The sequence below is a fragment of the Magnolia sinica genome, chromosome 3 (assembly GCF_029962835.1).
Source record: "Magnolia sinica isolate HGM2019 chromosome 3, MsV1, whole genome shotgun sequence".
In the NCBI taxonomy this organism is placed as follows: Eukaryota; Viridiplantae; Streptophyta; class Magnoliopsida; order Magnoliales; family Magnoliaceae; genus Magnolia; species Magnolia sinica.
This window is the reverse complement of record NC_080575.1, coordinates 55,445,571-55,453,473: the sequence shown is the minus strand read 5'-3', so window position 1 is coordinate 55,453,473 and position 7,903 is coordinate 55,445,571. Positions and strand designations below refer to the sequence as shown.

At 39.6% G+C, this 7,903-nt stretch overlaps 1 long non-coding RNA gene across 1 annotated transcript; it reads left to right on the top strand.

The window, feature by feature from the left end:
• Nucleotides 1–293: 293 nt before the first annotated feature.
• LOC131239927 (uncharacterized) lies at nt 294–3,374 on the top strand. The gene is made up of 4 exons (XR_009168489.1): nt 294–468; nt 1,411–1,755; nt 3,013–3,084; nt 3,167–3,374. It is a non-coding gene; the product is annotated as an uncharacterized LOC131239927 (long non-coding RNA).
• Nucleotides 3,375–7,903: the final 4,529 nt, after the last annotated feature.

Here is a 7,903-nt window from a genome sequence, read left to right as displayed (position 1 = left end):
CTTTCCTTTTTTGAGGAGTAGACCAACATTCATTACTTTGGGTAAGGTAATCTCAGAAATGCATCTGAGACAACCTCTGAAATGTTAGGGAATGCATCAAATTTACAAAATGGTGTCGTCAGTAGACCCATTTTTGGGAAATAGTTGTTTCACTTCTGTAAAGTTCTCCTGTGAAAAACATTTTGTTGTACTCTTGTAATTATGGTTTAAGGCCACTCATCTGCCATCATTGATTAAAAAAATTATTAGAATATGGGCATGTTCTTTACATCATCTTTAACACTGAAGAGCCATTTTGTCTTGGGCTAGCATTGTGCTTCTTGCTATAATCCTCCCACCAATTCGAAGCATGTGATTCCTTCTCTGTGTTTTCACTATAGATGCAGAGTTACACTCCATTGACATACATAATGATTAAGATGCATCGAATTCGGTACTCGGATCTCCACTCTTTGGTGGCCTAAATTGGTGAGACTTCTTTTCCAGCGTCATTTTCAATTCCCTGTTAATCGATACTTGAAGTTAATATAATCACATGAGTTTTGAATTATAGATATATGAATTTGCTATGTTTTACAATCTTTAAAATCTTGTTATGGAAATTTGTACTAATGCAGGGGCATTTTCACACTGGGCTCGAGTGGGGTCGCCTGTGGGATGCAGGGGCACACTCGGGGTGAGTGACCCATGCGATTTGGGGCCCACGGGGGAGGTCTCGTGTTCGAGACTCCTTACCAGGGTGATTAATGCGCATTTCACACCGGGCTCGAGTGGGGTAGCCCGTGGGATGCGGGGACACGCTCGGGTTGGGAGGCCCATGTGATTTGGGGCCCACGAAGGGGGTTCGACCGAGGTCCTAATCCATGAGATGTGGGGCCTGGGCTATGAAATAAAGGGATTAATTCGTCATACTCTAATAGTTCGAGCTTTTAGAGCAAGTGGTTAATTGTCCTGCATCAAATTGGTATCAGAGCGGGAGGTCTCGTGTTCGAGACTCCTCACCGGGGGTGATTAATGCAGGGGCATTTTCACACTGGGCTCGAGTGGGGTCGCCTGTGGGATGCAGGGGCACACTTGGGGTGAGTGACCCATGCGATTTGGGGCCCACAGGGTAGGTCTCGTGTTCGAGACTCCTTACCAGGGGTGATTAATGCGCATTTCACACCGGGCTTGAGTGGGGTAGCCCGTGGGATGCGGGGACACACTCGGGGTGGGAGACCCATGCGATTTGGGGCCCACGAAGGGGGTTCGGCCGAGGTCCTAACCCATGAGATGTGGGGCCTGAGCTATGAGATAAAGGGATTAATTCGCCATAATCTAACAGTTCGAGCTTTTAGAGCAAGTGGTTAATTGTCCTGCATCATGTACCCATACATTGTTGGAGAAACTAATAAACCTCCGCATTCTCAGATTGCATTGAAAAGCGCACAAGGGAAAGGAAATGACTTGCTCTGCACAAGGGTTTCCTTTGCTGGAATACTTGCATTCTAAAAGAGTGGAGAGTAGATGAAGTATCGATGCCAAGCCCTTTACATTTGTGGATTGATGGATGCTCTGATTTGAAGATGCTTCTAAAAGGACGACAAGAAATTGGAGTTGTGGATCATGCATTCATAATTCAAAGCCATGTTTTGAGAAGATGAAGGAAATATTGGCATAAGATTCAACATATATTCGCCAGTGAGGTAGGCGATTATTAAGATGCACTAGCGTTGAATTAATCACTTTCATTTCCTCTACTTGTGAGGTAAATTGGTGAGACTTCTTTTCCCTTAAATCATTTTCATTTCACTATTAATAGCAGTGTTTTAAATAGCGGTAGTGTGATGCGTAGTGCTCAACCCTCTATAGCATGTAGCATAAATACGTAGCGTGTAACGTAAGCTACACGATACTTCTATTTTAATAATTTAAAAATAGGACAAATACAATAAATATTGGAAAAAAGGAAAAGAAAATATAAAAATGCCTCAAAGTTATTCATTTTATCAATTATAAGAATGTTCAAATGATTTATTAGTAATCATTTATCAAAAGCCGATCCGCATATATAAGCCAAATCAAATAATTATCACATCAACAATTTTCTAAGCAAACCCCTTTAATTAATAATGTCTAATTGAAATCATAAGTCACAATTATGAAAAGAAATAAAAATCATATAGGTTAAAAGTATCAGTACAATACAAGTGTCACATTCCTCAACATTAGATACAAAGAAAATATGAAAAAAGTAAAAAATAAAATAAAATAGTAAAAAAATACATTGTAGCTTACGCTACGCGCTACGTAGCTGTAGCGTATGCTATGACGCTATAGGGGATTTACGCTATTTAGGACGCTACGTAGCGCTACAGCCACGCTATGCTACGTAGCGTACGCTACAGGCGCGATTTGAAACATTGGTTAATAGTTACATGAAGTTAATATAATCATATGAATTTCTATTATTATTTTATTGACACATTTTATTATTAATTTTTTATATGGAAATCTGCATGCTAATTGTTCTAGGAAAATGGAAATGCCTCAACCAAGAACCTTTTTATTTTAATCTTGCTAGAGGTCTTGCATTTTGATGCTTCATAAATGGGGTGTAATTCAGTGTATGGTTGGATGAACCCATTGCATCATCCACTTAATTGACCCTTCTTTGGTGAACCATAGTATAAATTCACAATGATTCATGGAATTTTCCCCTGTTGGCCATTTTTGTTTTTAGCCATCTATTTGAAGGAAGCAGATTGCATGGTGGGCCACATATCACCGACCTCAATGGGGTGTTGATGTGACAAAGTTTTGTGGGCTCCACCATGACGTATGTATTATATCCACGCTATCCATCCATTCTAAGAGATCACTTTAGGGCATGAGCCCAAAAGTGAGGCAGATCCAAATCTCAATTGGACCACACAAAAGAAATCTGTGGGGTCCGTGACGCCCACTGTTGGAACCTTCCTAAGTGGCTGTTGATGATTTATTTTTATTTTTATTTTTTTTTCCTTTCTGCAGCTAGCCGTATCTTGCGATTCAGCTCATGTGGGCTTTTTACTGTCCTATGGGCGTTTGTCATTGGCCTTCTTGGTAAATTTAACTTCCTGCTTGTCTTATGATGTTTATCGTTTTAACCAATGGGACAGATAACTTTAATATTTTGTATATGTAGCAATCATCCTTCATTCAAGTTTTAGAACACCTAATCTAAAAGCTTGTCTGAACACATTCCGCGAGGAGTTCCGTGCAGCTGATTAGATAGATAACTTTTTTATTGGTATTGTGCTTTTATGAATGGATTAAAATGAATGATTGTATTTGAATGAATGAATGAATGATTTAGCCTTTTTCCAATCTGCAACTCTCCCTATGGTCGAGTAGACTTCTGTCCCCCTGTGTTCAATCCCTGCTTCAAGCACTTCCACCCCTGACCTTTGAAAGCAAACAAGTGTCCTTCCGTCCCTTAGTCTCACTATGTTCAACTAAGCACTTCGTCCCTGAGCTTAGCTTATAGAGGAAGCACTAGATGTGGTGCGTGTTTCAACATGCTTCTTCGGATTGTGCTTTTGTTAAGCTCACTCCCCGTCCTTAAACAAACATGAAACCAGATTGGCAACGGGCCATCGGGTTTCAAGTACTGGGGGCTGTCAAGTTATGCCTTCTCCATTGGACTCCATAGGGCGGCCAGTACACAAACCTTAACTCGAATGAATTTAGGATTAGGACAGGGTCGCCTGTCCGATTGTTTTACTTGTTGGTTTGCTGCTTTTATAAAGTGGGAAGGGCTACTTCCTAAAGGGTAAGTGCACTACAACGAGTTGTTGAGAACTGAGGTTAAAAATTAAATTTAGCCTCAGTTGATGCCAACAGAGGTTAAATCTATCTTTACCCTCAGTTACCCAAACTGAGACTACAACTCCCACGGCTAAAGGCCTTAGATTTAGTTGTTGAGAACTGAGGTTAAAAATAGATTAGCTTCAGTTGGAGGCAATTGAGGTTAAAATTTAGATTTAGTCTCGGTTGGAAAGAATGGAGGCTAAAATTTTAATTTAGCATCATTTCAAGGTGACTAAAAAGGTTGGTTTTTTTTTTTTTTTTTTTAATTTTTATTTTTAGCTTCACTTGAAGAATCGAGGCTATAAAAGTCTTTTTAGCCTCAGTTACCAAAACCGAGGCTTTTAGCCTTTAGCCTTTAGCCACTGGGGCTCCAACCTCGGTTTGGATTACTGAGGCGAAATTGAGGCTAAAGGTTTTAGCGTCATTTTTTAATCTTTTTAGCCACGGTTTTGAACTGAGGCTAAAGCCCTTTTTTGCTTGTAGTGTTTGTTAATAAAATTACAGTGAGTGTGCTCCTACCTTTCGAAAAAAAAATAAATTCACACTTCCATAATATCCATGAATTCCCAAAATGAGTAAATAGTTTTCCACATGCATGCTCTCTCCATGTCATGGAAGGAGGAGAATTATAACATAGCTACACAAACAAGAAACACATACATATATATGAGGATACGTTCAGTTGCACTTGGTCTCATGATAGTTGGTGCAACCAAACTAACCCTAGAAGCTAGATTCTCAAACAGGAATAGGGTCCACTAGCACCATTGTAATATGTTCTTTGGTCTCATCTCTGCTGAATTGGTATATAAGTCTCGATTCTGCTACAGGAGTTCGATCACACGTGCGAGGTTCACTGGCCGCATGATCACTTCCCTGGGGTTTAAGTCTTTCCATGCACCTGCAGCCTTCTCTCGGAACATCTTGCATGTGTCAGTGTATGTGGTGTTGTGCTCCTTCATGTAGCACTGGATCGCTGATGCAACGTGTGTTCTCTTTTGCTCAAGCTTCGCATATCATTGTTGGAAAGAAGAAATTGTTAGCAGAGTTAGGTGAGTCTTAAACATGAGATAAGGGACTCATGAGCACACATCCAGGTGATCTGGGTGGTTCATCAGGTAAGGCCCATCTGGAACCTACCCATCCAATCAATAGGCCATAAAGTGAAAGGTGAGGATCTTTCAAAATATCTGACCAAAGTATGTCATCTTGCATTTGCTCAATGCACTGGTAGGATACAGCGCATTGGACATATTGTTGGTAATTTTATTTATTTATTAGTGAAAAAAATATACATAAGTGATAACAGGATGAAATTACAAGAAAAAGAAAAGAAAGTTAAGATTATTATTTTTATTTGACGAAAAGGATAAAAGTTATAAAATAGTAATACATTGGTCATGAAATTAATAAATAAATGAAATATTCAAACAAGAAATGATCCAGTGCCATCAGAGTACATTAAGTTGTATTTCTCCTTTTTTTTTTTTTTTTTTTGTAAGTTGTATTTCTCCTAGTTGTATGGGCACACTTGGGCAGTCCAAGACCCCAATTGTAGCTGTCCATCAGGTCCATAGCACATTTAATACATTTAATGCCTTATAATGTAAAATCATGATTAGCCATCCAATCAATAGCCCACAAAAGTGTGCTTGGGGCTATGTCTGGGAGTCACTTGGTTTTTGGTTGATGAACCGTTCTTCTTTAGTTGAGGCCAGGCCAGGTTTTTTTTTTCCCTCCCCTACTAGGTGCATATTTTTAGGATTTGGTGTGCTCCCACTTTCTCAAAGAAAAGAAAAAGCCTATTAAGAGGATGGTGAGGATTGTTTCTGAAAAGCAATCTCCCATCAATAACGAGCCATCCATTTGCTAAGGGAGATACTCATACAATGCACATTGAAATGAACATGCTAGATAGAAAGAAGGCATGTATTATACCTCATTTGATGTGATTTCATCCTTGAGTCGGCAAATTACACCAATAGCCTTAACCACCTTAGGTATATTTATGGCCCACTCAAAGGTCTCCTTTGTTGCAATATCTCCCATCCCAACCAGAGATGCTAGGATAAGTGTGGGGTAGGCACTACTCAATAATGCATTTTTCATATACTCTTCCAATGTTGGCGCGTACCCTGTATTTGCCCATCTTGCTTCTACTAGGAAGGCTTTGGCCACAACTGTGAACTACATGGAAAAAAAAAAAAAGAAATAAAATAAAACATGCTATTGCGATGTTGGATGTTGGGGATTGAAGAACTCATTCCCCTCTGCCAAGAACAAATTCTACTACTACTACTACTACTAATAATAATAAATAAATAAATAAATGCCAAGCACAAAGTAAAGAAGAAAGATTCTATTCATAAGCTATATGCTGATTGTGTGTAGCCCATCTTTGGCACCAAACCGCATAATGTGCATTGATCAACACCATCCGTTCACTGGGTTGTATCTGTCAGATCAATGAAAAACCTTTGGATGTTTAAAAGTTCTTGATATATGTCCCCAAAACTTTTATTAATCAAACCGTAGTAATTGCACACTAGGCATCATTTTACTTGGACTGGATAAATGAAGGGCATTGCAGCAATTATAGTGGAATCCAGGCCATGAAATTCAAATCAGTTCTGCTATTGGTTTTGCTTATCGATCGAACAAAATTTCCTTCAGTTTGTTGTGTTAGGAAAATTCAAACCATATTGGACGAGTTCGCATTGTCGACTTTCTCTCTCCAAATAAAAAGGGTACCATTTAGGATTTGGAGGAAGAATATCACATCCACTACAAATTTAAAAAGAAAAAACTTGGAAATAAGCCGGTACAGCCAACGCATTGCTGGGCTGGTTTTCCGGCGCTAACTAAAATCAGGCGCTGGATAAGAATTGCATATAAATACCCTTCTAAAAAGCCCTAGCCCTCATTTTCTCCCCTCCTGACTCTTTCCCTCTCACCGCCTCCGATGCTCTCTCTCTCTCTCTCTCTCTCTCTCTCTCTCTCTCTCCCTCCCTCCCTCCCTTTAGATGCAGTGACAGCCATCGCCATCTCCACCTCTACTATCCCTTTCTCAATCGACCCTCTCTCTCTATTTCCCCTTTTCCCTCTCTCAATCGATCATCTCTCTTTGTTTCTCCTTTCTCAACCCACCTCTGCTCCTCCAGGGTTTCTCTCTCTCTCTCTCTCTCTCTCTCTCTCTCTCTCTCTCTTTCCAGAACGGATTTGGATTTTTCTCTCAAGCTACAACAGAGTTTCAATGCAGATCTGGGGTTTTCTCTCGAGCAATTAGCAGATTATCTACGACCACATCTAGTAGGTTTGGTTTGTCAATATAATCAAGCAGAGTTGCTTTGTGAGATCGCAAGTGCAGTACTTTTACTGTCTGGCTTCCAGTGGAGAGGAAGTGTATGATCCACTGTCTGCCTGAGGATATGTGATGATATTTGTGCGTTTTTAACATGTATGTAATGGTGTTCAGACCACTCTTTGATAAGAATGATGTCGTTGGGCAGATGTAAGGACTTGCTGTAATTACTGTGTGCTGTTTGGGCAGATGTTGTTTCTACTTCATTACTAACAATTGAACTATCATATTCTGCTGATACTAAGATTGTTGTTGCTATGCCAACTGTGGTTAGGGTATCATCTTCCCAACAAACACTGATGAAGCTATGCACCTAAAAAATATAGCAGCTCGTTGTTCATCACTGGTGTGGTGGTGTTGATTATTTTGTATTTGTTTTAGATAATATTGATTATGATTCTCAGGAAATTTGTTTCTATGGAGTTAAGAGATAAGCTGTTATTTCTGACAATGCATTTTCTAGAATTTGGAAATTTTAATGCCCCTTTTGGAAGTAGATGTTTCCCTGATTTGATAATTCTTTATATTTTTTGGTGCTTGGTTTTTCGTGCACAGTTGGTCACTGATTATGGCCTTCTGGTAGAATCTTTAATTCTCAATTTATGTCTAACTGGAAGAACTTCACTGCAATGGAAATTTCATTTTCAACCAGCTTCTATTTTGGCAAGCTGTTTGAAAAGGCTGCATATCTTGTGCGTATCTAGTCCACAT